Source organism: Cherax quadricarinatus, chromosome 98 (genome assembly GCF_038502225.1).
Source record: "Cherax quadricarinatus isolate ZL_2023a chromosome 98, ASM3850222v1, whole genome shotgun sequence".
In the NCBI taxonomy this organism is placed as follows: domain Eukaryota; kingdom Metazoa; phylum Arthropoda; class Malacostraca; order Decapoda; family Parastacidae; genus Cherax; species Cherax quadricarinatus.
Window position 1 is genome coordinate 3106165 of NC_091389.1, and position 15333 is coordinate 3121497.

Here is a 15333-nt window from a genome sequence, read left to right on the forward strand (position 1 = left end):
GCCTCCTGGTGTTATTTCTGCAACAATATTATTTGCTATATTCCTCCATTTTAGGTGCCTTAAGTTGAAATCCCCCAGGAGCAAGATGTTGGGTGCAGGAGCTATAAGATTTTCCAGACAGTGGTCAATTTTTAACAGCTGTTCCTGGAATTGCTGGGATGTTGCATCCGGAGGCTTGTAGACTACCACAATGACTAGGTTTTGGTTCTCGACCTTTACTGCTAAAACTTCCACTACGTCATTTGAGGCATTAAGCAGTTCTGTGCAAACAAGTGACTCTGCAATGTACAGGCCAACCCCCCCCTTTTGCCTGTTCACTCTGTCACATCTGTATAGGTTGTAACCTGGGATCCATATTTCATTGTCCAAGTGATCCTTTATGTGGGTCTCAGTGAAAGCCGCGAACATTGCCTTTGCCTCTGCAAGCAGTCCACGGATGAAAGGTATTTTGTTGTTTGTTGCTGGCTTTAGACCCTGTATATTTGCAAAGAAGAATGTTATCGGACTGGTGGTATTGTTGGTACTGGGGGGGGATTTTTTTTCCGGCATTAGTATCTGTATCTGTTGGTTTGGAGTGGAGGCCATCGACTGTGGTTCCACTCCAGGAATGACTGGATTTGGTGTACGATTTCTGCCATTTCCTGCCAGTTTTTTTTCCTTCCTGGCACTAAAAAACCTCTCCCTCTTGAGTGGCTGTGGCTACCCAGGTTTTCCCATGGCCTGGATGTTTTGTATCTTTTTGTCCCCTTTAGATGGTGTGCCTGGCAATTTAAGTTATAGCACAGTCTTTCCTGTACTGAAGAGGTACACATTTCAGGGTGAAAAAGCTTACAGGAAGGGAGTTTGCATTTTCCTGTTGTCATATGGGCATGGCATTTTCTAGGGTGGTCATAGTTGCACGTCCCATCTGTTTTTCCAGATTTCCCATGCCAGCAGATACCAAGTGCATAGTATGTGCACAGGCTTGGTTTCCGCTTGCCTTGGGTTTCTGTGACTGTATTCCCTGTTGGTGCATGTTTCCCTGTCTTACTTCTATCCTATCCTTCTTATGCTGAGTCATGTTGAACCACTAAGTCACCAACAGAGGCTACGCCGTGTTTAATGTTTATGTTATACAAAATTTTCTAATTTCCCAGGTTGGTGTTAGTTGCATATAGTGTGAATTGTTTGGAGTTTTGTAATGCAATTGTTTTTGCGATGTATTCTGTGTGCACCTGTTAGTACTGGTTTTACTAAGTACATAAGAGTCACAGCAATGTATGTCATGTGACCTGCGAGTCGTAAAGTGTGTGCTGGAAGATTTGTGTTTTAATTAATGGTAGAAGTTTTAAGTGGGTAATAGTCTTAACATGTTTGTTTCAAAAAACACTTCTTTCCTATGTTGTGCTATAATTTATATGATGCGGTCTTCTTGAGTGGTCCATTATTGTGCCATGTACTGTATATTACATGCCTTTCGATATCTTACTGATGATATTGACTATTCCACTTTTGTTACAAGGTATGGATCGGTTGTACGCACATTTGGTAGTAGGGAATAAATTGGTGGGGTGAAGTGGGTTCCTTCGGGGTGGGGGGGTTGATGGATGACTGCTTTAGGATAACCATAGTAAAAGTTTCTGTGTATTACGTCAGTTCATTCTATTGTTTATGCCATGCATTATTGTAAGCAGTACGATTATTTCCAGTGTATTATGCAGACACAGATTTTTACATATCGTGGATATTTTTTTGTGTGTAACCACGGTATAGCTTTGTTTTGCAGGGTAGTTCCATTATGTTTTGTTGATATTATACGTCTTGGTCTGTATCCTAGGAATTGGGAAGGGGTTTTGCTTTTACATAGAACACTGATGTGTGTATGTAATATTGTTTATTGGATAGCAGTCCTGTAACGCTTTCTCATTTTGATTTATATTTGTTGTATGGATTTTATTAATAAAATATAAAAAAAAAAATTCTTATGCCTAACTCTAACAAAATTTATTATCGTTCTTAACTTAAGAGGTGGCAACAAGAGCAGATGCAGCCCTGCCAGAAGACTCCTGTTTAGATCCATCAGTGTATATAACTTGTGATAACTTATTACTACCAGCTAGGTGAGAAATTTCTTCTTGAGCAGTTGCTCTAACAAGAGATTTAAGGAAGGGATTACTAGCAATGAGCTTCTTGGGAGGGACTTGCAGGTATGTGATATTAAATGAACACATCTTCCATGGAGGGGTGAAATGCTCTTGTTGCCTACAGTGATACAGTTCATGCAGGTTATAAAACTTAATGCAATTGCACGTTTTCACAATCCATTTAGATCTTTGTGTATTTACCTCTAGACACTTGGTAAGATTCATTGTGACAGTGTCTGGTTCGTTTCTCAACATTCTAATACCGAGTACAGTGTTAATTTCAACAATCCTATCACTGATACTAGAAATACCAAGCTCCTTCCTCATGTTAAGAACTTTTGTAGATCTGGGACAGCCAAGAATAATCCTGAGAGCTTCATTTTGCATTAACTCCAAGGGTCGGAGAGAACTTTCTCTAGCTAATATCAACATGGGAGCAGCATAATCAATTAAGGACCTAACATAGGCTATGTACATCATTCTCACGATTCTCACATTTGCACCATAGTTGGGATTGTAGCCAGCAACATTAGCACCATAGTTGGGATTGTAGCCAGCAACAGCTTTGAGAGCATTTAGCCTAGCTTTGCATTTCTTGTTTAGTTGTGGTATAGTGGATTTGTTAAAGGGTACATCTACACCAAGATGTCTGTAAGTTTTAATGTAGCTAATGATTTCACCCTGCAAATAGATGGGTGGGGGGTGTCGATTGCTTGTTAATATCTTAGTTTTAGAGGAAGATATTATGAGGCCTAGTCGATTACAAATTGCTTGAACTTCATTAAGAATGGTATTCATCTTCTTATGCCCTGTTGTATGGATCATGATATCATCAGCATAGCTTATAGCTATATGTTTAGGTGAGGCAGGTAGAGCATTTTTATTTTTTTATTTTTTATTTATAAATTTTAGCATACATACAGAGGTACAAAAAAATACAGGTAAGAGCAGCATGCCAAAGCCACTTATATGCATAGCATTACGGGCTGGCTTAAAATTAACTTAAGATTAACTAAGCAATGATGAAATCAGTGATAAGACATTATTGTAAACAGATAACTATAACATACAAATGAGTATTACAAAGACAGGTCATATGGTTGCATACATTGCTGTTCATTCAGGTAGTGTATTTAAAAAAAAAATAACAAAGTTAGGTTTAACATTTGTGTGATATAATTGTGAGTAACATTTAGGATATACAATTTATATGGTTCAGTTATTCAGTATTTATTTGGTTTTGAGTGAGTTTACCTGGAGAGAGTTCCGGGGGTCAACGCCCCCGCGGCCCGGTCTGTGACCAGGCCTCCTGGTGGATCAGAGCCTGATCAACCAGGCTGTTGCTGCGGGCTGCACGCAAACCAACGTACGAGCCACAGCCCGGCTGATCAGGAACTGACTTTAGGTGTTTGTCCAGTGCCAGCTTGAAGACTGCCAGGGGTCTGTTGGTAATCCCCCTTATGTGTGCTGGGAGGCAGTTGAACAGTCTCGGGCCCCTGACACTTATTGTATGGTCTCTTAACGTGCTAGTGACACCCCTGCTTTTCATTGGGGGGATGGTGCATCGTCTGCCAAGTCTGTTGCTTTCGTAGTGAGTGATTTTCGTGTGCAAGTTCGGTACTAGTCCCTCTAGGATTTTCCAGGTGTATATAATCATGTATCTCTCCCTCCTGCGTTCCAGGGAATACAGGTTTAGGAACCTCAAGCGCTCCCAATAATTGAGGTGTTTTATCTCCGTTATGCGCGCCGTGAAAGTTCTCTGTACATTTTCTAGGTCGGCAATTTCACCTGCCTTGAAAGGTGCTGTTAGTGTGCTTTGAGAAGAGACTTGAATTTATAAACAGGTAGTGTTTCTTTTATATGTACAGGTAATGAATTCCAGATTTTAGGGCCTTTTATGTGCATTGAGTTTTTGCATAGCGTGAGATGGACACGAGGAACATCAAAGAGTGATCTGTGCCTTGTATTATGGTCATGTGTTCTGTTGAGGTTGGCAAGGAGATGTTTGAGGGGAGGGTTAATATCAGAGTTAAGTGTTCTATGTATGTAATAAGTGCAATAATAAGTATGGATGTTTTGTATGGTGAGTAGGTTGAGTGTTTTGAATATTGGTGGAGTGTGCTGCCTGTAGTGAGAATTTGTTATCATTCTAACTGCAGCCTTTTGTTGGGTAATTAGTGGTCTGAGATGGTTAGTTGTTGTTGAGCCCCATGCACAAATTCCATAGGTGAGATAGAGGTAAATAAGAGAGTGATAAAGGGCCAGGAGAGCATTAATCAGAATATTAAATAGCATGGGGCTAAGAACTCCTCCCTGCGGTGTACCTAAAGACATTTCTTTAGAATCACTTCTGAAGCCTTGGTAAAGGACAGAGGATACTTTATTTGACAGGTATCCTATTATCCAGCAGAGTAAGCTACCACCAATATTCATTTTGGCTAGTTCATGTAGTATAACGGTTCTGTTCGCAGTATCAAATGCAGATTTTAGATCAAGAAAAGTGGTAAAACTAGTAGAAGTGTGTGCAGTGAGAAAGGTGGAAATACAGTTCTGCACACTTTTACCTTTCATGAACCCATAGAGGTAGGGGGAAAGTTGATGTCTGATTCTGTAGTACAGTCTGTTAAGTATCATTCTTTCAAAAGTTTTGCAAAGACAACTAGTTAAGGAGATCGGCCTAAATGTATCAGGCTGTTTGGGCTTAGGGATAGGCACAATGAGACTATTGGTCCAGGAAGTAGGAAGAACGCCCTCAATGTAACTGAGATTATACAGTGCCAACAAAGGGTTTTCAGGCACGTGCCTTAGAGTTCTGAGAATATCATAGGTTATACCATCCTCTCAAGGAGCAGTTGATCGACCTTTAGTTAATGCATTATCTAATTCATACTCGGTAAAGAGGCAATCACTCTCATCAATATTTTGACTCATAAAATTAATCAGTTTCAACATTTCTTCAGAAGTACTCTCTAATTTTTTTCTAATATGAGATGGAAGGTTTTCATGCCTGGATGTTTTGGACCAGTCATTTATGAGGTCATTTGCTTTTTCAAGAGGAAAGGGATGAGCATCATTGCCAGTCTTTTTCCTGGTTATTTTATTTATACATTTCCAAGCAAAACTCAAAGGGGTGGACCTATTTAATCCACTAACAAACTGTTCCCATTCCTGTTGCCTAAGTTCTTGCTTTCTATTCCTTGCATTTGTTAGTGCAGCTTGGAACGTTCTGAGCAGGTCTGGGGTTCTACATTCACGGTATGCTTTACCAATCCTCCTAGCTGCACGTGTTAGATTGCGTAGCTGTGGATCATTATAGTATTTACATTAGTTTTTATTGTTATTTATAGTGGAGGGTCTTTGTTTCCTATTCCTGCCCACTTGATCTGTGAGAACGCTCTCAATAATGTTAATTAAATCATCATTAAATTTTCTGTGCCAATGGACTCGTAATTCTTATACCATTGATCCATGTGGTTAATAAAGTTGTCTCTGTGTTCTGGTTTGAGAATAAGTTTCCTCCTTCTGTATTTAGCTCCTTGATTGCTGGAGATGTGATCAAGATTGACAGTTGTTAGTCTTGGGGAGTGATCAGATAGAAGATCATCAACTATGACAGAGTCATGCATCGTATATGATGTATTAAATCCAAGACACAGATCTAGTATGCCACCATATATGTGAATAGGCACAGTAGTGCCCACAATTCGAACATTATCATGCTCATTTAGCAATTACACTAGTTTAGTTCCATTGGTGTTTGTTATAGACCCACCAATATTCTTATGCCTGGCATTAAAATCTCCAAGAATGATGGTAGGATCTGGTAAAGCACCAGGTCGAAGCTGGTTCGCTGGGGCATAGAGATTAAAAATGTTTATGGAAAAATCGCCTGCATATACTTTGACACCATGATACTGCATGTTAACTCGACTCTGCAAGGAAAGGAGTGAATGTGGCAAGTTCTTTCTGACATACATCACACAACAGTTGGTTGACCTTAGGTTATAAGCTGCATATCCAGGCAAGTTTGGTGGAGGTGCTCCATCTTTCAATCTACATTCCTGCAAACAGATGACATCAATATTCTTGGTTGCACTAATATGATGTAAGTCAGGCAACCGCTTCCTGATGGAAGCAATGTTCCATGAAAAGATTTGTTATGTATCCATTGTAGTGAGTTATTACAATCTCTTGCTCATAAGATGGTAAAACTATTATGCTTTTACTACAGTGTGCAGGCACTTGAGAGCAAATAGCATAGTTTGAACGTCTTTATCTTCAGGACCTTTATTTTTAAGCATTTTTCGGCATCTTGGCAGCCAGTTAAAAGGCAAGTCTTGAAGGCAAGAGTCATAGGCTTCTTTCTTACAAATTGCTTGAAACTGAACGGAGATTGCTGCACTTTTGACATCATCACCATACTCAAGAGCATCATCCTGATTACATATATTTATTAAACTTGTCCTCTTCAAGGGGGGCTCCTTGGCGTGGTGAAGAGGCTCTTGGTCTGAGGAATTAGACCTGTTGGTCTCCTTCCTCAGACCGAACCTAATTACCCCCCAATCCCCCGTTCCCTCTCCCATCCTCCCCTTTTTCCTTTCCTCCTCCTCCTCCCCACCCTTCCCTTTTGCCCTTCCTTTTTGGCCTTTGGGTTTTTTTTTTTCCACAGGCACGCTAGTTCCTAGGTAGGGGAAAGGGTACCGGGGTCCATCCCATTCCGTTGAGGTTCTTGGCAGTGGCGTACTTTGCCGTGGAATCTGGATTGCCTGGGGATGTCCCGATCCCTCTCCGGTATCCTGGAGGGTGGCTCTGGGTGTCTCTCGGGCGACGGGTGTATCTCTGGAAGCCACCTTTCGGATTCCGAGGGTGGTGGCCGAAGGAGGTATGCTTTGTGGTGGATTTCCGGCCGCCCTCTCTTTTGTCCACCGTGGTAGCTCGGCAGATGTAAGGTTGCTATCCCGGGTTGCCGGTTTACTGGCATTATGTGGTGTGGGTATTCCCTGTTGGTGCATGTTTCCCTGTCTTGTTCCTATCCTCCCTAGCACCAACAATGGAGCTCCCACCAGTTGTTTTTGGTAATATATCCTCACTATTGCTAGTGGGGTCCTCTTGTTTGCTGTTTCCTGTGGTATTTCTAGTTTGCAATATTGGTTTTATCTTATCTTTGACTACACTTGTTTCCCCACTACGGCTCCTGTCCCCTATGAGGTCATTTATATGTATTCCTTCCTGCATATAATTCCCGACTACCTGGACAAAAACTCCAGCATCACCATTACTGTCCCCCAGGACAGCACCTCCAGCTTCACCATTACTGTCTCCCAGGACAGCACCTCCAGTTTCACCATTACTGTCTCCCAGGACAGCACCTCCAGCTTCACCATTACTGTCTCCCAGGACAGCACTATCAGCCCCACATTTACTGACTACCAGGACATCACCTCCAGCCTTACAGTTTCTGACTCCATGGCCAGTATCAAGGGCAGTACCATTCTGCCCAGACTTTTTATGTTCCCATCTGTTGTAGAAAGCTTCCAGGTTGTCTATGAAAGCAGCTTTGATGTTATCCTCTTTTAATACCCTTGTGATTTTAGTCCACAGATTTTCCTCATTTGGGCATACCCAAAAACACTTCCCTGTTTTAATACTGCTTGTAGCTAGTTCTTGGATATCTGCACAAGGGGCGTGACACCAATTTCCACAAAAATTACAATTTATCCATGTGGAAGCCCGTTTGTTTGATTGACTGCAGACTATACAGAGCTTCATAATGATTTGAATGGTTGATTTGCTGTAATTCTACTAGCAACCTCTTGAATACTCTATTAATAACCTCCTTAAATGAAGCTCTAGCTATTTGTATTTCTATTTCTAACTGTACTTGTATATAGGACAGCTTACCGTGTACGTTCCTGATTTACATTTATTGTTTGTGTTTGATAAGGGCGCCTACAACCCCATCCGTTTACAGTCTGCTTTATTGTCTAACGAATCCGTTTGAAACCAGTCAAGGGTTCGGACCAGTCAAGGGTTCGGACCAGTAGAGGGTTCGGACCAGTCGATCTGATCTGATCAGTGGATCACTTATTTAAAACATACTGGTCAGCATTAACGTAACACCGGCAGTGAGGGTCAGGTTGATGGATGTATCAAGACATTATTCATTGGTCAAGCTATGCAACGTGCCTTTTGAGGCTGATGAAGCAGATATCAGAAGTGTTTTTGAAAGATATGGGACTGTACATCTAGCCCAATCTGGAAAATGGGTAAAAGGAGCTTATGCTGGATTTTCTGAGGGTACTTTCAATCTGAAGATGATGGTGAGACATTCTATACCCTTGTATATATATCTCAAGGAGTTTAAAACCCAGGTAATGGTGGCGTATGCTGGGCAGAGGCATACATGCTGAATGTGTGGTGAATATGACCATATGGCGACAGATTGTGGCAAGCGGAATTGGGCTCCTTTGCCGGCAAGAGGCAGAGCACCTGCGCATGAGAAAACAATGCCTGAGGAAGAACGGAGGCAAGAAGGAGGGCATGGTCGCACGAGGAATGAAGAGATGGTGGCTCCTCCTGTGGAATCAGAAGGGGACATGGTGATTAATGAATTACCCAGCCCATTGACAGTACAGATGTCGAGTAAGGAGGTGCAAGTTGGCGCAGAAGTGAAAGCTATTGAGAAGGAGTTGGAGATGGTGTTACAGGCTATGTTACAGTCTACGGAGGTGGAGAGTTGCAGCAAGCAGGAACATGGGATCTGGGCTGAAGGAGGTGTGTGTGGGAGGAGGGAGGACCAGGTGGCTCCTGTCATGGACAGTGCGAATGCCGTGGAAGGACATGGAGGAGAATACAGGGTGGTAGAGGTGGACGTCCATTGTGAGGACTCCCAGGACACAGATATGGAGATGGAGGGAGCAACGAGGAAAAGGGCGATGGCATCAGATTCAGACAATGTTAATACGCAGGCAAAAAGGCCATGGAGAAAGGCATAGGGTTATGGTACCCAGAGTGACTCTAAGAGAAGGCCACAACAGAAGGGAGGGATGGTTGCAAAGGAGGGTGGAGTACTTGGCAAAGGCAATGCCCAGGGTAATGGTCAGAAAGGGAAGAGTCTTGAAATGAGGCAGGGAGGGAAACCTTAAACCAGCCTCAGGTGTGTAACTATAAATATTAATGGTCTGTGTGATAGTGTAAAACGTGAGTACTTCAGCATGTTTTTGAATAGATACAAGGTTGACGTGGCTTTTGTACAAGAACTTAATTTTAAACTTGGTCCTGAATTAGTGATGCCTGGGTACCAGGCTTATGTGTTGCTGTCTGAGCATTTTAAAGAAGGAGTGGGTGTGTTGATCAGGGAGGCAAGCCCATTTCCATTGCACAGGAAAGAGGAGGGGGGGGGAGAGTATCACATGTGGAAGGTTGGTGGATGGGAGAGAGAGTGGCGTTTGTGTGTGTTATGCCCCTGCAGAAAGTGAAGTGAAAGTGAAGGCGGATTTTGTGCTGGAGGAACTTGTGTACTTCCTACACATGTTACCGTCTGTGGCGATTGTGGAGGGGGATTGGAATTGTGTAGTTAAGAGGGCAGACGTGGAACCCAGAGGAGCAGGATATTTTTTCCTTAGTGTTAGGGGGCCTGCTTAGAGAATAGTGGAATAGTGTGGCTAAGGTAAGAATACATAAATTTTATGTGAGGGAGGGCAAACTCATTAATCAATTGCCATAAGGTTTGTCAAATTATTTAGAATCTAGATTATGGGATTGTTATGCAGGGGAAGCAGTGGTGGGTGTTTACCCTGAGGAGGATATACAAATGTTGAATGACAGGATAAGGAATTTGCAAGAAGAGCGTTTTGCAGCAGTATGGGTTGTGGATTGGGAGGGCAGAAGGTACGACAGCAAACAACTACAAAGCCGGGATTGCAAGTCATTTCTTCGGTAGGGAGGTTTAGAGAGGGTCAGGTATTACAGGAAACAACTGGGATGAGTGCATATGCAGATAGATGGTTTGAGGAGTACGGGAAAAGCAGTGGGGTGGATGGCAAGGTTCTTGTGCAGGTATGTGAGTAAGTGCCATGCAAACTGGGGACGAGTGGGAGGCACTGGGTGGGGTCAATGAGGAGGAGGAAATATGGAGAGCCCTTATGGACATGAGGAAGGGAAAGGCTCCCAGGATAGATGGTTTACCAAGCAAATTTTATGTACAACACTGGGGTCTGCTAAGGGGTTTCCTAGTAAGGTTAATTAATGCTATGAAAGACGGAGGTAAGATGGGAGAATCGCAAGCCACAGCGGTGGTGGTGTTGGTTCCAAAGGGTAAAAACCAGAGTACCCTTCGGGATTACCGAGCCATTTTGTTGCTTTGTGCTGATTGTAAATTGTTCGAGAAAATTCTTGAGAATAGGCTTAAATGTGTTGTGGGGAGGGTGGTGTTTGAGTCTCAATTTGGGTTGCCAGGTATGTCAATGGTCGAGGGCCACAGGATCATAAAGGGGTTCCTGGAGGACATGGAAAGGGGAAGAGAGGCGTTGTTGGCATTAGATTGGCAAGGGGCTTATGACAGGGTGGAAAGAAGGGCTTTGAGGGATATTCTCTTCAGACAAGGGTTTGGCGATTAAATAGTGTGGTGGGTGGATACGTACTCAGGAGCGAAGGTAAGGGTGCAAATCAATGGGTGTGTGGGGGAGGGAGTCAACATGGAGTGGGGTCTTCGGCAGGAATGTCCATTATCACAACTATTGTTTGCATGTGTTCAGGATCCTTTTTATAGGATGGTGGAAGATCGTTTAAGGACTGGGGGGATGGATGGTGAGCAGAAGCCTTGGCCTGGTTTGGTGGGCTATGTTGACGATGCAACTATTATGGTGTCAGAGGAGACACGGTTAGGATTTTTGTGGGAAGTTGTACACATGTTTGGGAGAGCTACTGGGATGAAGGTAAATCTGGAGAAGTCAATGATAATGGGGCTGGGAGAATGGGAAGGGAGATTAGAATGGGGATGTAATATCATGCAGCGTCATACTGGGAGTCTGAAAATCTGTGGTGTCATATATGAGGCTGACCTGAGTGCTGCAAGGGTCAATAATTTGCAAAGGATGGTGGAACAGGTGCAGTGACGTTTGGGAATGCTTCGACCTCAACATTTAACCCTTAGGCAACCAGAAATTGTCATCAATGTATTGCTATATAGTAAAGGGAGGTAGTGACATTGCCAGTAAGTAAGGAAGGGATGGGTTTGTTGGACTTGAGAAAGCGCATGAAATGTGTGTTCATTAAGAGGGAAGTAATGCGTGCACGTGGACGGGGCCAGCTAGATAAGGTACATGATCACCTACAGAAATGGTATGGGGGAGTGGAAATGAAATAATGTGAAAAAGTGTTACGTGCCTTTGTGTTAGCCAGGGAACCGTGAAAAGTAAAGGTGGGAACTTTGTGCAGATTGTTAGAGGGACATGAAGTGGCACCAGTTGAAGGGATCTACCCCATGTATGCATGGGATGTAATATGGCAAAGATTTAGTAAATTAAGGATATATCCTAGTGTGCGTGAGGTTATGTATCATTTCCTAATTGGTATTTTGCCAACGGGAGCGATGTTCCTAGATAGGAGGGTCATCGAGGGTGGGGGTGTAGCAGATGCAGTGCGGAAGACACTGCATATCATATTGTCTATTTTTGTGAAGGTTTAGAGTGCATCAGGGTATGGATGAGTAAGGTAGTGGCAAGGGTGGGGGGTCATGGTGTGTCGGTATTGCGAGCATTGAGTCTTGATATGAGTGGGGTGGATGAGGGTGTGGCAAGGGGTTTAGCATATATAATCGTGGACTACATATATGTTTTGTGGGGTATGAGGGGGAAGGAGGGTGAGGAAGTGCTGAGAAGGATTTTGGCAGCGACGTTTTTTCAAACTTTATGTCGCAATAGAGATATATATAGGAAAAGGTGGGATGAGGTTTTTTCTGAAGGTTATAGAGGACTAACAATAAGGAATTTATTGGCGTTATAACGGGTTTTTAACTGCCGGGGTGAGTATGTTGGTAAAAAAGGAGAGTCAGGGGTATTCAATGGGCAGACCTCCTTGGGTGTGTAGTGATAAATGTGTGTTAAGTTTTGATATGTTTGTATGTGGCATGTTAGATGTTATAAGGAGTTTGTTATGGTGTTGTTATCTTACTATGTTTGTATGTGGCGTGTTAGATGTTATAAGGAGTTTGTTATGGTGTTGTTAAGATAAGATAAGATTTCGTTCGGATTTTTAACCCCGGAGGGTTAGCCACCCAGGATAATCCAAGAAAGTCAGTGCGTCATCGAGGACTGTCTAACTTATTTCCATTGGGGTCCTTAATCTTGTCCCCCAGGATGCGACCCACACCAGTCGACTAACACCCAGGTACCTATTTGCTGCTAGGTGAACAAGACAGTAGGTGTAAGGAAACGTGTCGGAATTTCCACCCGCCGGGAATCGAACCCGGGCCCTCCGTGTGTGAAGCGGGAGCTTTAGCCACCAGACCACCGGGCCACCCGTGATCTTACTAAAATCAATATGAAACATTTGGATAATCTTATTCATGTCTTAGTCTTGGATTCTTTTAAAATATTTACATATCGTAGTATTTTACTGATAATGTAGCATGTGGTGTATTTTCTTGCATTTTAAGTGTGAACTTCACGTTATACAATGTTGTTATAAAAGTTTTGATTTTCATGGTTGTTACATTAATATTGATATTGTTGGTGTATATTCTTCTGCTTATAAAGTTGTATGTGTATAGGAATGTAATGTTCATATCTGTTTTAGTCTGTAATTTTATGTTTTTGTGTTTTGTTGTTCATGCGCCACCAACTTTTTTTTTTTTTTTATTTGCTGGTATTCTCCCGGCCCGGGTCTTTTCCAAGTAGTGGTGACCCGGCCTTGGCTCCCTATCAGGGAAGTATCTCGAGCCCTAAGTCTTCCATGGGAGGAGGTACAAGTACCCCCTCATCTTTGTTATGAAGTGTCCCCAGGCCTAGCCACAGTCCCCGCCCTCACGGGGCTCGTAGGGAGAAGCTAGGCCTCTTGTCTGCCATCTGCCCTGCCTCAAAGGGGCTCGTGGGGATGGCAGTCTTATGAGCTGCAGGTGGTAACAACATCGGGCCTTTTTTCACCAACTTTTGGTAAATACTCATTAAGTTTTTAGATGAGGTCAAGGAATGATCCTAAATATATTTGAATATCTCAAATATTTTTATTTTGTGGGGGTAAAAGGCAGATATTTTGGTGAATACCAAAAAGTCTATCAAATGTATTATTTTTTTACCATGATAAAAAGATATATTCGCTGAAATGGCTATTTTAAAAAGTCGTGTTAGACGTATTCTAAAAGTTGGCAGTGTCGGAAGTGCCACTCTTAGTGCCAATTTGTCAAACCATGCTGCCATATACAAAAAGTCAGTAAATATTTTTTTTTCCCTGTTGTTTGTTGGCCAATCATACTGAAACTGTCACATTCTGCTACATATGCACCTCTAAACGTACACCAAAAATAAAAGAAATTGGTTTAAATGAGCTATTGATTTGTTTAGTCACTTGACAGTGGACATAGTTTCACATATTTGGAGTTTGATGGGTATTTAGTATTGTATTTTCATTGTTCTTTCAAGTCCGCTTAGTTGGAAACTGTGTTTCCTCTTTCATGGTTGAAGTTCAGTGTATATGTATAATGTTGTTATTGCAGGTGATTTTAGTTTTATTTTTGATGGGTTGTTGAGTATTAGTTTTTGTTCTTATTCATATTGTCAAAGATAGATAAGTTTTCCCCTACCTATCTATGTATTATATATAGATATCAGTTAGCGTATCATTTATGTCTGCGTGAATCACTGACTGATTATTCATATTGCTGCTGACCATAGCAGGATTTCAAACACCCCTCACCTGTAGGCACTTGAGAGTCAGTTGAAGATAGGGAGCAGAGAGAGGCAGGTCGGCTGTTGGCGCTTCCCATACTTTCCGTTATATTATACGTACTACCAGCCTACATGAGTATTCTTACCCCATCCACGTTATCGAAAACCCACTTGACAAATGGTGACAGCGGTGTGGGTGTGGATTTAAGGGTATTTAAGATGTTAGAAGATTGTCTGTGGGTTGCCGGCAGGTCAGAGGTGAACCGTGCCACCTCCAGCTAGCCGCTTACCCTCATTCACCTCCACCCCTGTGTACTCCAGCCTGCAAGCCAGTTGCAGCCGCTTTTCAAGCTTCCGGGCTTAGTTCGTGGTCTGGTGGCTAAAGCTCCCGCTTCACACACGGAGGGCCCGGGTTCGATTCCCGGCGGGTGGAAACATTTTGACACATTTCCTTACACCTGTTGTCCTGTTCACCTAGCAGCAAATAGGTACCTGGGTGTTAGTCGACTGGTGTGGGTCGCATCCTGGGGGACAAGATTAAGGACCCCAATGGAAATAAGTTAGACAGTCCTCGATGACGCACTGACTTTCTTGGGTTATCCTGGGTGGCTAACCCTCCGGGGTTAAAAATCCGAACGAAATCTTATCTTATCTTATCTTATCTTAATCTCCGAAGGGTTGACCCGGATTTTGCAATTAAGTCAGCCAAGCCAGACTGTGGAAGTGAACGCTAGTCAGCCTGCCTCAGCCTACCATCCAGCCTGTCTCCTGTCATCCACCTGCTTCTTCATGCTGTGTGCATTGTTACACATCTTCCAGTCAGCCATTCTTGTGGGTTAAGCCAGTCAGCCAACCCAGCTTCTAACCCAGCTGAGAGAGAGAAGTAAGCCACGCAAGTTCCTCTGAAGTATTGTCTCATACATCGCTTTGTGCTCCCAGTTGGATGCCAGTTGGATGCTAAGAGTGGTCTTCACCATCCCTGTGGCATAGAGTGGCTTACAAGCCACCTTCGTGAGTAGTGAGTGGCAGTGCATGCCAGTGAGCAAGTGAGTCACCCTCCCTTCACCCACTCACCCACTCTTCACTCATCTTCCTGTGGTTTTTTTTTCTACCCTTGTACCATGTCCTAGTACTGGCTCACATAATTGGTCAAGAGATTGTAGCTGAGCACCAACGATAAAGCCAGTTATGTGAGTTCACCTAGAAAGCGCATTTCTTCCGACAACAGTGTGAGTGTAGGAGGCGTCATCACCTCACAGGATATCTTACCCTCATCACTAGTCACTCCATCTACTACTCCAGACTTCAGTGAAAATTTTCTGTTT